The 16,883-nt window shown below is 54.1% G+C and overlaps 1 protein-coding gene across 2 annotated transcripts in view; it reads left to right on the top strand.

The window, feature by feature from the left end:
• The window catches only part of SYT2 (synaptotagmin 2), a 114,077-nt gene that overhangs the window by 57,228 nt on the left and 39,966 nt on the right, over positions 1-16,883 (top strand). Inside the window, exon 1 of one of the 2 annotated variants that reach the window (XM_037737322.1) lies at positions 10,367-10,438. The exons of the other annotated variant lie outside the window; for it this stretch is intronic. The gene's annotated coding sequence lies outside the window, so the exon portion shown is untranslated. Of the gene's footprint in view, positions 1-10,366; positions 10,439-16,883 lie in introns of those variants that run through there. 2 annotated transcript variants of the gene reach the window in all.

The following is a 16,883-nucleotide window of genomic DNA, read 5'->3' as shown; positions in this document are numbered from 1 at the left end:
AGGTTTTCCGGCCCCTGACATGTCATTCCAGAGGGCAGATAACTTAGTCAAGGTCACACAGCAAGTTAGTTCTAGAGACAGACCCAGAACCCAGGCTCCCAGCCTCCTCGACCAGGACCTCCTCTTCAAGGAAAGAAAAGAAGAGGTGCACAAATCACTGTGGTGACCACGGAGGTCCAGCGGGTTGTGGCAATGTAGCCGCACAGCATAGCTCTCCTAGAGAAGCATGCAGCGGTACCTTGCTTCCACTGTGGGACTCCAGCGCCCAGTCTCTGTTCCCTGCCTGGAAAATCAGGCGAGTGTTTGCGGGAAGTGGGTTTGGAGATACCGCGTGCCCTATTCCCAGTCTCTGGGGATGGTCTGTGGGCACACAGGTTCTAGTCTGACCCCCATACGAGGTCAGCAGTTAAGACAGGCATCTGCCACGTACCCCGACTGTGCTAGATGCTTGGTGAGGGGGTGGGTAACTGCCAAGGTATGCGACAAGCAAAGTGACTGGAGAACAGCACCAGCCAGGCATAGTGACATGTTGAGCTGTGTGTCTGTGAGGACAAATCAGTGAAAACTGAGTTCATGAGTGAGGAGATGGATTTAGGGGGCTTTGAGGGAGAACTGAAGACTCTCTGGGTAAGTGTGTGAACCTATGTGGGGAAGTATGAACCTATGCAGGAAGATGAGGATGCAGATGGGCTGGAGGGTTCAGGAAAGTCCATGTTGGGGGCAGAGGCATGAGAGTTGGACTGATGAGGTGGGGCCATTTGGAGACGGGCCTTTTGTCTGGGTGCAGCTGGAAAAGGGTGATGATCAAGATTTTCTGTGAAAACAGTGGCATTGAGATGGCCATCCTCTCATGCAAAAGGACAAGGAAAAGCTTATGCCACAGGGAGGGGCATATTTTCCATGGGCTGCTGAGCTGGGGGACTTGCGTGCCAGGCTACGTTTGGAGGAAATCCAAATTCTGGGGGGGGGGGGGGGGGTGGGAAGGAAAATGATATGCATCAAAGGCCAACTCAGGCTCTAGGCACTGTGCTTTAAATGGGTTATCTTAGGTGAATTGATGATGAATGTTCCTTAAGAAAACGAAACGGGAGCTCAGAGAGTTTAAGTAATTAATCCAAGTCACACCGTTAGCACAAGGCAGAGCCACGATTCTGGGCCTGAATTTGAAGCCAAGGTCTTTCCACTGAAGCAGTCCTCTCACCCTTGGCTACGTGGAGAACGACTGATGCTGGACCCCTTCCAGGATAACTGAATTGGAATATCTGGGAGATTGGGCTTGGGCACCTTTCCTTGAAGGTACTCAAGTGACTCTCCTGGACAGAGAAGATGAGAGGGCCTAGCAGCAGGCTGCCTCCCGCTTTGGTCCCCAGGTTCTAGCCATTGCATCACAGGGGACTGGCTTTTGTCTCCATGCACTAACTCCATTGCTGTCAAGGATGCAGGAGGTAGGGAAGACACTTTGGTGCACTAAAGTTGATCTGGGACAGGCCTCCTGCAGAAAGGCAGGTGCCCGAAATTCAGAGGGGAAGGTGAGAGACGAAAAGTTAAGGGAGTCTGCATGGTGGGTCCTTGGAGAACAGGGAAGACAGAGGCTGAACCCACTGACCCCTCCTTGTCACCCCCACCCCGGATCCATGCATGACCCAGGAGTTCCTCTTCTGCCATCACCACAGCCCTTGACATATGTTTATTTCTTCCCAGGAAGCCATCCTCAGATGCCACTCACCCAAGGCAAAGGGGTGATGGCTGTTCCCTCAACAGATGTGCACACAGCTCCTTGGGCCCTTCCAATGGCATCAGTCATCACCAACTCTCCCAGAGATAGTTGAATGGTTGGCTGTGATAGTGTTTCAGACTTGCCGTGTGACTTGTTTAAACATTCTTCAGCTTTCCAATTCTGTCAACTGGGTAGTATAATATCTGACTGGAAACATATACCTGAAAGCTTTAGGAAAAAGAAATTGTTTAAAAGCATTTTATAGCTTTTTAGCTGTGAGATAGTAACTATTGATAGGAACGTGCTGAGGTGGAAAGAATGAACCAGCATTTGAGTCCAACATTTTGGAAGCATGCAGTCACTGCCATGTGTCAGGTTCTTAACATCTTCAGAGCAAGTTTTCCTGTGTGATTTATAAGTCAGTGAATTCCATGGCTTCTGTCCAACCTCGTTTCTGAACTCCAGGCACACATTTCTAGGGGCCTCCTGGACGTTACCTTCTGAATCTGGCACAGGCTCCCAAAGTGAGCACATCCCAGGCTGAACTCCCTGCTCCCCCCCGCCCCTGTGCTTCCTCTCTCGGTGACTGATGTCCCCATCCTTCCTGTTTCACAAGCCAGAGATCCAGAAGTTGTCCTGGACTTCTCTCTCTTCCTCACCCCCACCTCCAGTTAGCCACCCAGCGTGGAGTCTTGCTTCTAGAAGAGCAAATCCACCCCTTCCTTCCCGCTCCCATGGCACCTCCATGGTGCAGACTGGTATCAGCTTTCCCTTAACCTACTGCAACACCTCTCTTCTCACTGCCTTCTGCCAGCGCCCTGCTTCAAGCTTTCCGCTGTGCCTGCTGCCTGTGTGGGCAGAAGTCCCACCCCCTTAGCCCTGCATGCAAGGTGCTTCGCATCCAGGCACCGATGCCCCTCCTGCCCCACTCATGGCCCCTCCTTCCCACCCTGCCCAGTGCCTCCAGGTGACATGCCCAGTGTCCTCCTGCTTCCATGCTGGTGCACTTGATATTCCCTTTGCCCAGAACACCCACCTCTCCCCAGGATCAGATCAGAAGCGTACTTCAAGAGCCACTCAGAAGCCATCTTCTCTGGCTGTGCCTTCATCCCCACCCCCATGGAGGCCCCCGGGGCTCTGGCTCCACAGTGCTGTGTGCACACCTGCTCTTTCCCCCATGCTGCACTGTTATCTGCCTATGTGCCTGTCCTCCCCAGCAAACTTCCAAACTTTTGTGGGCAGGGATTGTGTCCCAGAGCATGCTGTATCCCAGGGCCAGGCAGAGCCCAGGGCACATAGTATGTATTCAATAAAAGCCTATCATAGCCAGGTATGGTGGCAGGTGCCTGTAATCCCAGCTACTCAGGAGGCTGAGGCAGGAGAATCACCTGAACTTGGGAGGCAGGGGTTGCAATGAGCCAAGATTGTGCCACTGCACTCCAGCCTGGGCGACAGAGCAAAACTATGTTAAAAAAATAAAAAGCATATGAAATGAATGTTTGACAGAGATCTTTGCTGGATCCTGTCTCCCCAAAACCCCAGCTACTCTGGAAGGAATGAACACACGGGCTGTGCCCCTTATATATGCGCCCAGCCAGTAGGTGGCAATGGAAGTGTCACTGCATGCAAGCACATGGCCCTTTCTGGGGTCCTCTCAGCTAGGCTGGAAACCCCGGCTCACAGGTGGGCAGGTGTACCTGGAACACGGGGCTCACCGAGATAGAGTTCCTCAGACTGCAGTCTGCATACCCGCAGATAGGGGAGGTGATTATTTTGGCTTCTTGGATCCTCTGGGAAGATCCTCTGAGCCCAACCTCAATTCCCTTTTCCTCTTCCGGGGCCCTCTGCCAAACATCTGTTCTTAGAGGGCTTATATGTCTGGCTCGAGTCTAGAGAGAACTTGGAATCGCTTCCCATGTCCAGGAAAAGCCCTTACTGAGGGGATGGAGAAGACCTGTGCTTTTGTACAGGGAAGACTAGAGCTGGATTCACAGCAGGCTGGGAGACTGAGGTAGCTCTGTGGTCTTGGGCAGGTCACATCACTCCCCAGAAGGTGGATGGGTTTTAGTGCCCCAAAGACCAGTGCTTGAATACTGGCTCTGGCACTTCCCAGCTGTGCAGACTTGGGCAAGGCATTTGCGTTCTGGTAGTCTGTTTTCCCAGCTGTGAAATGGGAACAAACACCAATTTCATAAACTAGTTATAGGGATGAGGTCGGATCCCAGTGTCTGCCATGCTGTTCAGTTTATGACTGAGGAAGGAGGGCATCTGTGTCAATTGGCAAGGCATATGGCATGGGTTTGGAGTGCGGCCTTAGGTGGCGATGCTCACGTTCACATCCTGCATCTTCTGTTTCTAGCTGTGTGACCTTGGACAAGTTATTTTACTTCTCTTTACCTCAGCTTTCCCGTCTCGAAAATAGAAATAAGCATAATCCTCTCCCCTAGAGTCATTATAAGTATGAAGTAAATAAACTCATGTGAAACCCTTAAAATAGTACCTGGCACATAGTAAGCATGAACATGTGCTTCCTATCACCATTGCCGTCAGCCTCATCAATACCATCATCTCAACATGGGAATCTCATTAACTCCAAGAACCTACTTGCTCTTGCAGGAAATCTTGTCTCCCCCAGATCTGCTTCATCCCAGCATATGATCTGGGAGACCCCTAAAGCTCATGTACACACCCTCATATGGTCTAGGCTGCCACTCGATGCAGGTTTCAATGTCTCTAGTTCCTCCGGCAGCACCACTGTCCGAAATTGCTGCGTGGCCTCTGATGCCTGGGCCCTGCTCCTCCTGCTGATGTGCCTGTCTGTCAAGGCCTTCAGTCTTCCGCAGTCTTAGCTGCTCAGCAGCTTCTTTCAAAGAGAGAATGAGAACAGTCCCTCCCTGGGTGATATGATCATTGGAGGGGCAGAGCCTCACAGCAGGTTGCTTGGGCCTTGAAGTGTTAGATTTAGTGAGCTTGCTCTCTAGACAGCTCTTTCAGTCTCCACACAGCCTCTTCTCTTCCCAGGACCGCTGGGTCAGACAAGGTCAAGCGCCAGCCACTCTGCCCAAGCGGGAGGGTCTCTCTGTCTGACCTCAAGCCCTGTTGTGCAGTCTCGCTTGTTTTGTCAGCTTAATTCTTTCTTTTTGACCATAACCTCTACTTAACCACTGCCCAAAACTCCTCTATCTGTCTGGAGCCTGGCTGTGAACACAGTTCAAGTTTTTTCCCCAGGGAACTCCTCTTTGGCCCCAGGTAACCCAGTGGTTGCAAATCCATACTCCGGAAGATGGATGCTGGCAGATGCCTGGGCTTTGAGGGGTGCATCTCAGTCTCAGCTGCAGCCCATCCTGGATGCCTTGCCCCTTGCGACATATATAAACTGCCTGGTACATAGCAGGCCCTAAAAAACCAGTAGGTATTTTTATCAGTTTCCTCATCTGCAAAGCAGAGATAATATAAAAACAACAGCTATAGCTCACACCCGTAATCTAGTACTTTCAAAGTCCAGAGTGTGTGGATCACTTGAGGTCAGAAGTTCAAGACTGGCCAACATGATGAAACCCCATGTCTACTTAAAAATACAAAAATTACCCAGGCATGATGGTGCGTGCCTGTAGTCCCAGCTATTTGGAAGGCTGAGGCATGAGAATTGCTTGAACCCGGAAGGCGGAGGTTCCAGTGAGCTGAGATTGCACCCTTGCACTCCAGCCGGGGCAACAGAGTGAGCCTGTCTCAAAACAAAGAAGTAAACAGACAGAACAGCTAACATTTACTGTGCCCTTATTATGTCCAGGCGTTGTTCTAAGTTTTTTAAATGTAGTAACTCATGCGATATTCACAATGATTGTATGAGGTAAAACTTTTTGTTCCGTTTTATGGATGAGGCATAGAGTGCTAAGTACCTTAGCCAAGGTCGCACAGCTGCTAAGAGGTAGAACCAGGATTCTGCTCCCAGCAGTCTGGCTTCGGAGCCTGTGTGTTAATCATCATGGGGTCCATGCTAATGCTAAGAATTACTGTGAGATCCAATGATTCTATGTCTCATGGCTCTATACAAGCACTAAGGGCTGCTGCTCGGATGGCTCAGTGATTTGGAGGGGGAGGAGGGACAGGGAGAGGGTCTCTCTTAGCACTAGTGATGGTCATGGTAGTGACTGCAGGATTTAGAGGCTCTTTGCAGAAATCTAGTTGCTGTATTTCTGGAAGGGAATAACTGAGAGCCATTATTTTGTTTGGACAGGTCTGAAGTGGGGAGGGAACTCGGTCGAGGTGAAGAACTACATCAGCTTCTCAAGCATCCTCTTCTCTCCCTTCCCCTCTTCCTCCCTCACTCCTTTCGAAGAGAGAATGAGAATAGTCCCTCCCTGGGTGATATGGGCCTGGGGGCAGGGGTGGGGTTTCTAGCAAGGCCGCCCTCACACTGCCCAGGCAGGCAGCCTCAGCTACTTTTGCAGGGCTCCAGCTCTGGGGGGTGCTCATGGAGTGTGGCTCGAGGGAAGGGGCTGTCAGACTCCCAAGCAGCAGCCTTCACCAAGGCGTAGATCGCTCAGAGAGAAAGGAGGACACCTGAACAGCCACAGAAAGCCAGCCCAGGAGACTGCAAAGTCCTCTTTGAGGCATCTCTTCCTGACATGACCCTTCCCTCAACGGGCCCTGGAAACATATGGGCAACAGGAGCCTGATCCTGCCAGCCTGGCTTAGAGCCCAGAGTCCCGGGGCAGCTCCAGCATTTCTGTAGAGGAGGGACTTGGGAGTTGCCATCTCATTGGAAGGGAGGTAAGGGGCCTTTATTTTAATCTGTGGACTTATTTGGAGATGACTTTGGGAGGATGCTGATAGAGATTGGGAAGGAGGCTAAAGTCTCCCCAACCCTACGCTGGCCACCGTGGCTCTGCCAACACTTGCCCCCGCAGCTCCAGGCCTGGGATTTGTTTGTGCTGACACCTGAGGCCAACCCAGGGACAGTGCAGAGTCCTGTGCTTGGGCCGCAGACTGAAGAGGCAAAGTCGGGTTGGGGAGGAGCTGGCTGCAGCTGCTGTCCACCTTGTCCAGGAAGCCTAGAGGGAGACTTAGGATTTCAGGAGCCACTAAGTGAGGTGGGGCTGCGGAGGAGAGAGAGTTGGGGGTCGGGGAGAGGAGGGATAGTTAGAGCCCCGGGGAGAAGGCTGAGGGTGGAGTAATAGGCTCCTTCCTTTATTCCTTCAGCCCTTCTGTCTTCCCCAGCCGGGCTAACACTGCTATGCCAAGAATGGCGCTGCACTGGTCTCTGTACACACATGATTCTGTTAATCCTTATGAAAAGCCTGTTTTATAATCAAAATCCCCATGTCGCAGGTGAGAAACTTGAGGCTTAGAGAAGTTATGAAATTTGCCTGTAGTCACACAGCATACAGAGGCAGCACGAGGATTTGAGGATGCAGGGTTTGAGGTGTTTACTGAGTGCCTACTCCGGGCCAGTAGGCTAGATGAGCAGGGGTCCTTGCCCTTCTGGAGCTTACAGTCTAGTGCTGGTGGGGAGACTAGAACAAGGAAGAATGAGGGCGATGAGGACTGCAGAGGAGATGCATGGGACACATAGGAGAGGTCGGGGCACTGGGACTGGCAGAATGGAGGAGGCTGGCATGGTGCAGTGGGGCACGGAGGACAGCATGTGCAAACGCCCTGCAGCAGGAAGGAGCACAGCCCTTCTGGACCCTGGGAATGGGCAGCGCCAGGTCAAGCTGGAGGATTGGTAAGGGCCACATCTAGAGATACTGGTGCAGGAAGCCTGCAAGGAGAGGACAGGGGAGGATGGACAGTCAGGACCTAAGGAGCACCTGGGAGGAGGGCAGAGCTCGAGATATGCACCCAGCCCACACAGGCTCACAAGACCCAGCTCCACGCCTTAACCCACCTCAGGACCTTAGGTGAGTCATCCCCCCTTTGGGGGCTCCCTGTGCCTCAATGGAGTGAAGAATTATCCCTTCCTCATCCTGCTGCCTCCCACGAAAGTTGATAAGAATCAAGTGAAATTACGACTGTCAGGCTGTCATTGTCATCCCTATCGGGGAAGCGTCCTCTGTGGCCTGAGGGGGCTCTGAGTGATGCACAGCTGTGTTTCCTCCGGGGACCCACCGTGTTCCCATCCCTCCCCCATTTTAGCCCAGCCACTGCCTGTGCAAATGTCACCCGATCCTTCCACACTCCATCAGAATTCCACTTCTGCCCAAGAGGGGAAAGGGCACACTGGAGGCAGCATAGACATTAAACACGGTATTTTCAGAAGGAGCAGACATAACCTTACAGAAGTGCTTTATTTTCTGTAATTAGACTTTATTTCGCTGGAGGCAGCTTTGCGTAAGACTCAGGCGTCTCTTGGTCCATTTTATCAGAAGGAACCGTGGGAGTCATTTCATCCATCCCTTTTCATCTAAGCAGCACTACATTCCAATCATGAAGGCACAAGCTTTCCCTGTCACACCGGATGCTGCCCCAGACCCTTAGCATCAGGAAATCCCAAAATCGAACCTGAATCCAGCCTGCTGAATGAAATTTCAGCCCCATCCTCCCTCCTCCTAGTAAAAGAAGCGTTGGGGGAGATTGCAAAAAAAAGAAGCACCTCTCTCTCCAGGGAGAAACCAAGGAGCAGCCGGTACTGCTCTTCAGCCCGAACACCCATCTCAGGTGACAGGTCCCCTCCTCAGTGTGGGGTGGCTTGGTGGGGGTAGGTTATAGGAGTGTAGCAGTGTCGGGGGGAAAGCCCCGGTGCCCTCCTGCTGAGCATCTGACCTTGAGCCCTTTACCCCAGGTACCCTTTTCCATTTGAAGAACAGTAAGGGGTCTGCAGACCTGACTAGAGGGTCTCAGGCATGGGTCCTCTTCCCCAGCCCACACGTGAACACACGCACATACCCTTCCCCACACCCAGGTATGCAGGTGCACACTCCCCCACAGGACCAGCAGCCTGGAAATTCACGAATCAGCTTTTTCTGTAGTCCAGGGTCTGTGACAAGCGAGCTGCTGGGTTCTGAAGAGAGGCTCCATCCAGCCAGGAGCAGCAGCTGCTGCAGCACTGCAGACCCCCTGCTTCCACTTCGGGTGTGAGGTCTAGGTCCCGGGACAGGGGACGCCTGGGGGAGGGAGGATGGGGTGATTCACTGCTGGTATTGGGAATTTCCCGGTTCTCCAGACTCTGTGGGGATGAGAAGCCCTGGAAAGCCTCAAATGACTGCCCACCCCGCAGCACACATGCACACAGGATTTTTGTGTGTGTGGGGTGAGGGGTGAGGAATGTCACTTCCTGGGTCAAACACCAAACTCGAGTCCTGGCTGTGCATGTGCAGACTGGAAGCAAATAGCAGCTGCATTGAGGGTGAAGGAGAGGCTGAGGGAAGAGGGCTGGGATGGGGCGGAGCTGGGAAGGTCAGGGGTGGTTAATGGCTGGACAGCGGCAGAAATTTCCACCTGGGGAGCCTTGGCCCCGATGTCTTATCGGATGGGGTTGGGGTTTGAGGGTGAGGACCAAGGGTGAGACTGAGGCACAGGAGGGGTGCCCAAGCTCTCGGTCCTCCCTGCCCCTCCTGGTCCTCACCACGGCAGGTGTCAGCCTGGCATTTCCCAAGCGAGAGAAAGCAGAGCTGCAGAGGTAGGCGGTGCTGGGTCCATGGCAGAGCCCTTCTGCTGGACTCCTATCTGGGGGCAGGCACAGGGTCCTGTGGCAGCTGACACTCCCTCCTCTCCCCCCATCCCGTACTCCTCCACTCCTCCTTTCTCCCTCTCCAGGTGGCCTGTGAAGAGCCCAGGCAAGAGCCCTGACCTCACCCTCCGGGACAGACTGAGGTTGGGGACCATGGGCTGCCGGAGCCCTCAAGGCTAACTCCCCAGGTCCCCTTCCCCTGCAGCACCTTCCTTTTGTTCCATCTCTCTTCTCCTTCCCTTCTCTCCCTCCACTTAGGAAAACCTTCATCCGTATCTCCTGAAGCAAATCGTTTCCCTCCCACCCCCGCCCGTTTCCCTCCCACCCCCGCCCGCAGCGCGCCCGCTGTTCCCTACAGCCAGGGGGTCCCCTCCCCGCCGCCCCCTTCCCCAGCCAATCCCTGCACCCGAGAGGCTGCAAACTCGGGGCTGGCGGGTGGGGTGGGGAGTGTCGCAGGAGTGCACGGAGCGGGGCGGGGACTCCTCCGCAGAGTCAGGAGCCTGTGAGGCCCCAGGGGTGGGAAGCCGGCCCCGCCCTCCCCAAACTTCTGTAGGACGCGCCAGTTTAAACCCCTCTTCCCCCAGCGCAGCCCCTCCTGCACACGCCGCGGCTTCCCGGGTCGCCCGTTTCCCACCCTTTGGCTGTCCGGACCGGAGAAGGGGGCCGTGGGCGTGCCAGACCGTCTGTTGGCCGCGGGGATTGCCTGGGGCGGGGGCCCTGCGTCGAGGTTTGCGGGAATCGCCCTCCGAGGGGCCGCACTCGCTGTGTGCAGGCAGATGTGAGGAGCATCTCAATTGGCGGGCGGGGGAAGCAGGATCAGGTTGTTACTACTGCAGAGAGAGAGAGAGAGAGAGAGAGAGAGAGAGAGAGAGAGCCAGCCGAGAGCGAGCGAGCGCGGGAGCAGGGAGCCGGCAGGCGGGAGCGGGCGGAGAGCCGCAGCCGCCAGGCCGGTGGGGAAGTAGGAAGCGGGACCCGGCCTTCGCGACCCCGGCCGTCCCCGCGCTGCTCTGACCACCAGCTCTGGCAGAACGGTCCCGGAACATCCCAGGGTAAGAGGGAACCCCAGGAGGGGCGCCCCACGAGGGCAGCCTGTAGTCCCAAGTGAAGCGGTGCCTCCACCGACAGTGGCCACCCCTAGGGCGCGGGCGGACCTGGGTCGCCAAACGGGGACACTCGGACTTTTGGGGCTTGGTGCTCACTGCGGGGAGAACTAAGTGTAGAACTGTGCCCGCGGTGGGGACTGTAATCCGGAAATCTGCGGGTGTCAGAATTACCCGGCTATTCTCAGGGGAGGTGTCCTGAATTATCTCGGGATCCCCTCGCCCCCGCCCCCGACCTGTTTCTCCCCGCGGAGATCCCGGGTCCGACGTGGAGAGAAGGCGAGAGAAGCCGCGGTGCCTCCGCGCCGGGACTGGGGACCTGCTGGGAAGCGAAGGCGCTGGCTGCAGAGAAGCTGTGGGAAGGGCGCGGGGAGGTGCATGAAGTGGGCGTGCAGGGAGAAGTGGGTGCGGGGCGCGTGGGACCCCGCTGTGCCTGTTTCGTTGAGGAGGAGCTGGAAGACCACGCGCGCGTGACTCTGGGGAGCCCCTGGCACGGAGTGGAGTATGCTGGGGGCACCGGTGGTGTGCGGGGCTGGCTGCCTTTCTGTGCCTCCCCCCCGTCTTGCCGCAGCCGTCCAGGGTTGGGATGTGCGGCTGCATTTTCCATCCCTTCCTCTCCCAGGAACTTTCACACACTTTAACACAAGCCGCGGCTCTGTGCATTGGAGGAAGTAGGCTTCTGGGGATCCTGGCAAGGTTGCAGAGACCCGGGTGGGCAATGGGAGGAGGCAGCTGGGCAGTGGGAACCAGCGCCCAACTCAGTTGCTGTGTGACCTTGGACAAGCCGTTGCACCTCTCTGAATCTCAGGATGGTGGAGGCGTGTGGTGCCCAAAACTGGAATGGGGACAAGGTGGGGGAGGGTGCGCGGGGGAACAAGCTCATGGGCAAGCCTTCCCCAGCCTGCCTGGGAATTGCCGCCTTTGGTCACTGGCCTCTCTTAAGTGAGTTCAGCGCCCACTTCTGGGGCAGGGGGTGGCTAGGTGGAGCTGTGAACCCAGTGCCCCAGGGAGAGTCCGAAAGCTTCCTTTCTGACCTGTCCTATGACCTTGGGCAACTCACTGACCCGCTCTGGGCTTCAGTATCTTCATCTGGAAAACGGGGTTTGGAATTCAAGGTATCTGAGGTTTCTCCCAGTCCCAACACCCTGCAGGTGCCGCTCACTGAAAGGATGGAGGTGGGGTGCAGCTGGGTAGAATGACCTAGCCTCTGGGAAGATGGTAGCTCCCCTGCTGCACCCCCATGCCAAAGTGGCAGGCCTGTGGCACCCTGAGCGGTTCGCTGGTCATCTCTCCCCACTGTCAGAATCCAGCTGTTGGGGAGAAAGGCCTGTTTTCCAGCATTACACACCCTCTTTGCAGAGGGCACATTCTTCCCTGGGGAAAGGTTCCCGGTGACAGATAGATGACCATTGGTTAAAGGGTGATGTCACAGACCTTACAAGGTCGTGCAGTATGCTCTCTACCTCCAGACAGGGCTGCATCCACCTCAGATAAGGAAGATCTGAAGGAATCTTCTCGTTTTAGGAAGATCTCCACTACAGTGGCCTAGAGCACCCCATTGCGCAATGTGACAGTCCTTGCCAGAGCAAAGTCTAATCTAACTCCTTTTTGGGATGGACTCTGCTTCTGTCTTAAGGTGAAGCAATAGCTTCTTACGGGGCGTTAGGGTGTTGTGGATGAGTCCTGGTTTGAGACAAGAGCTGAGTTTAATTTACAGGCTCTGCTTCCAATTTGTGCGACCTTATGTGACCTTGGGCAAGGCCCTTTCTTGCTTTCCTCCCCTGTACATTGAGAAGGTAGAACTAGATAACCACTCAGGCCCTTGCAGCCCCACAATTCTGTGGCTGCAGTTCTGGGCTGGTGTCTGAGTAGCAAGACGTGGGCTTGGCTGGATGCCAGGAGCAGGTGGTCTCCAGAAATTCCCAGTGCAGTGGCCCCCCCACTTCTGTCATCAGAGTCCAGACAACTTGAGACAAAATACTGTGCGTGAATTTCAAAGGCCAGCACACCCCTGGAGGGAGTCCCCAGGAGACCTTGGCTCTCCTGGTGATTAGCTGTGTGACCTTGAGCGAATTACTTTATATCTTTGAGCTTCAGTTACTCAGTAGTCAAAACAAAGTGAGAGAAGAGTGGTGGTATTTTAGGATTTTTATGAGGATTAAACAAGAAGCATATGTAAATACTTGGTCCAGGGCCAAGTTAAATCCTCAATGAGTGGTAGCTATTGTTGATAATAATACCTGCCGTGTAGCAAGCAGGTGGTAGGGCAGCTGTGAGCAGTGGCCACAGGGAGCAGGGAAAGATTGTGGGCTTGCAGTGTGATCTTCCCCTACCATCTTCAAAGCTTCCCTACAAAATGGTAACATCAGCTCACTCTCTCTGTCTCTCTCTGACCATTAGGACCATTCTGCAGCAGAAACTTCATGAGAAACAGAGAGACTGCTTGACTTTCCAATAATCTCACACCTGTTTTCCTTTGGTTCTCCCTTCCCCACTCTCTGCCACACCTCTGTGATTATGACAAAAGGGGCCTTTTACTCCATTCCCCGAACCTTCTAGGAATGGACCAACTGAGAACCAGACAGCGGTAAGGCCGGATGTCCCTGGAGTGAGTGGCTGAAGGTATGTCTACAGCCTGGCGGAAGGAGTGGCGAAGGGACGGGCTCAACCTGGAGGGAACTCCCAGGACCCCAGGGCCAGGGCTGTGTGACCTTAGGCAAGGTGTACTGCACTGTGGACCTCAGCTTTCTCGTATGTGAAGTGAAAGCTTGGTTATATGACCCAAAGTCCTTTTGGCTCTATTGATCCATGGCCTGGCTGGCTCTGCCTTTCCCGAGGCGGGGTGGAGTGGGGTGGGGGGTTTGTTGGAGTCGTTCAGACTTTGGGTGTTCCCTGCCCCTTAATTCCAGTCCTGTAAGTCAGCTTGGAGAGAGACGATGATCTCCCCTTCTCAGTAAGAGTGCTGATGGTTAAGAGCAAAGCCTTTGCAGATTTCTACAGCCAGGTGGAAGGAGTGGCAAAGGGATGGGCTCAACCTGGAGGGGGACTCCCACGACCCCAGGGCCAGGACTGAGGTTTACCCCAGACCTGCTATGCCTAGGTTCCCATCTTGGCTTGCTCCTTATTATCCATGTGGATTTAGACAAATTATCAATCTCTGAGCCTCAATGATCTCATCTGTGAAATGGGAATATTACTTACCTAGAGTAGGAAGTCCCTAGTGTGATATTGACCAGTGTATAAGGAATGGGTTTTTGAGGTTCTATGTTTTCACAGAGAGGGCTCAAGCTAGAGGAGGAGCAAGGATACAGTTCACAGTCCTGCAGTTGTCACCATGCACATGCTCCTCCCAAATGCCCCAGTGTCTCCTGTGGCCTCCTGCTATGCACTGGCCACAGGCTCCAGGAGTTTGCATGCTCTGGTCTCCATCATAGGGCCTGGAGAGAGGAAGAGCTCAGCCACAGAGGCCAAAGGCCAAGCAAGCGTGCGTCTGAGAGCAGTGTGCTAACAAAAGGCTCCTGATGATAAGGGAACACGAGCAAGCGGCGTGACATCCCTCCATTCGAGATTAGTCATGAGGAAAGGCTGTGAGATGCAGCCTTGGAGAAAAGGCTGGAGGAGCGGGGCACTTCGCCATCCACAGGGATGTGCAGATGAGTGGCGTGGCAGGACCAGGCACTGAAAGGGGCTGTGGGATCATCTCATCCAATCCTCTGGTTTTGATTATGGGGAAACTGAGGCTTAGAGAGGGGGAGCTCCCTGCCCAGGACCACACAGCACATTAGCACCTGCAGTGGAGCTTGCTGGCCCTTGTAGACCCTCAGTCCAATGCTCTTTCCTTCCTCTCTGTTAAGCACCAAGCAGTTATTTTCCATCTTTTCTAAAATCAGAGCACAAGGTAAAATGCCTTGACTGCAACAGAAAGGACGTGGATCCAGATAGGAAGGAACTTCCTGATCTAGATACTGAGATCATGGCGTCCAATCTTCCCATTTTGTAGAACAGAACACGAAAGCCCAAGAAAATAAAGAACTAGTTTGAGGTGACCCAGTCTCAGACACTTGAATTCCCAGGCCTGAGCTCTCTGTTATGCCTTGAGCCATACTGCTGCTCTTGAGCCAGACAGGGCAGCAGGATAGCCAAATGTGAAAAAAATAAACCCAGATGGGCTTGGGGAAGGGAGGGAGGACAGAAAGACAAAAGAGCGAAAGACAGAAATATTGCTTCCAAAACCACGCTTTTCTTTCTCGGCTCGTCTCCGTTGGCCCCTGCTCAGAGCTGTAGAGGCTGGCAGCCTGCTTTGCCCTCTGAGAGGAGAGAGGAGGGAGACCACAGCCAGCCCCACTGGTCTCACTTCCATTGACAAGGCTGAGTGAAAGTCAATATTTGCCCAGTGGCAAAGGACAAGGAGTAAGTCCGACTTGGGATGGGGTGGCCTAGGGGCTTACCAGGGTAAGGTGGTGGGGAGTGATTCTGAAAGGAAAGGCTGCTGTGTAGGGCCTCGGGTGTGGGCACTTGACTTCTAAAGGAGCCTTTGGATTTTCCGCATTAAATAACCCTTTGTATCTCGGAGTGCATCCGGCCCCATCCCCTGGAAGCCCTGATCCCTAATAAATTTCCCTTATTGTTTGGAGCTGACACCTCCCCAGCTTTCAGCTCCCTGGAGAAATGGAACTTTTGAAGCTTTTGCAGAAAGGCGTTGGAGCAGATGGCCCATTGAGCAGGTCTCAGGCAGAAGCTGCAGCAGCTGCGGGAAATGCTCGCTTCCTTATCTGGGCCTAGGGAAAGATGTGGAAAAGTCCTTGGCAGGTCAGGAGAGGCTGTGAATATTTTTTTTCCTGCCTTTGTTTTGTTATCTTTCCATTTTTCTTCTCTGCATCCTGCTCCCCTTTTCTTCATGTCCCGAGATTGGGGAGGGCTGGGGGGGAGGACGAGGGGCAAAGCCCACAGCCTTTCCCCAACTGCAATGGAATTCTTGAACCCTTTAGCAGCTGCCGGCTCCTTCAATGGCTTTTGTGATTGCTGCGTTGCTCATGGAATCACATCTTAGCAATTTAACAAAGAGTGCATTTGGAAGCAGAAGGGTTTCTAGTAGAAGGTAATGGGGCTATACTGCAGCAGGAAGGGTTCATATGAGGTACAAGGAAGGACTTCCTACCAGGGGAATCGCCCACTGTTGGCAAATCTGCTTAGATGGACAACCATGTGAGTTATCTGCTGGACTCCCTTACTCTCTTGGGGATGAGCCAGGTTTGTTACCTGCTCCTGAAGGGGCCACAGTGACATTCCTGGAGGTCAGTGCTGCCACCTGAGACTAAACCTGGTCCCACAGCCACAAATTGATCATCAGGGCTGGCAGTCTTTGGAGACCAGAAAGCCAGAGGGGCTTCCTAAGTCCTTAGTTTGGCCCTGGGCTTGGGGAGGCTTGGCAGAGTGTCTGAGGGAGGAGCAGAGGGTGAAAGGGGGAAGGAGGGCCCTCGGCCTGGCCTCAGCCCAGCCAAGCCTGCAGCCAGGAGAGATACTGCAGCACCTATGAGGAGCCGGCAGGAGAGTCTCTCAAAGCTGCTGCTCACAGCGGGGCAGGCCTCACCTGCCATCTCTAAGCCTGTCTTCAACCTGCTCCCTGCTGCTCGGCTGGGCTGGGACTTGAGGGCAGCCGGCTGCTCGGAGACAGATTGCAGCCTGTCCCGCGTCCCCGCCCCCAGCACATGGCACCTGGGCGAGAGCACAGCCCAGCTCCCGGACTTATGTGGTTTTGCTACGTTCGTCCTTTGTCCTGAGCTGACTTGTGGGACCCTAGTCCATGGTTTTTGGTTTTGGTTTTCTGTTTTTTTGAGACAGTGTCTCACTCTGTCACCCAGGCTAGAGTGCAGTGGTGTGATCACAGCTCACTGCAGCCTCAACCTCCCCAGGCTCAGGTGATCCTCTCACCTCAGCGTCCTGCAAAGCCAGGACTACAGGTGTGCACCAACCACCACGCCTGGATAATTTTTGTTTTGGGACATTTTTCTTTTTTTGTGGTGGGGGGGGTGCAGAGATGGAGTTTCACCTTGTTGCCCAGGCTGGGCTCAAACTCCTGGGCTCAAGCGATCCTCCTACCTCAGCCTCCAAAAGTGCTGGGATTACAGGCGTGAACCACCATGCCTGGGCCCTACTTCATGTTTTAGTGAGACTTGGACTATGCAGAGCCTGGGACTCATATGTGCTTGGCACTAATGTGCAGTGGTTAAACCTCAGCTGCTGGGGCTGGGTGTTCAAATCCCAGCTCCTCTAGATTTTATCTGTGGAACTTTGGCTAAGTTATTCAAACACTTGTTACCTCAGTTTCCTCATCTGTAAAATGGAAATGAAATAGCTTGCCATCGGGTCGGCATGAGGATTTGATGTATGACTA

This window comes from Cebus imitator, unplaced genomic scaffold (assembly GCF_001604975.1).
Source record: "Cebus imitator isolate Cc_AM_T3 unplaced genomic scaffold, Cebus_imitator-1.0 Scaffold38, whole genome shotgun sequence".
Classification (NCBI taxonomy): domain Eukaryota; kingdom Metazoa; phylum Chordata; class Mammalia; order Primates; family Cebidae; genus Cebus; species Cebus imitator.
This window is presented reverse-complemented; position numbering and strand designations above follow the sequence as displayed.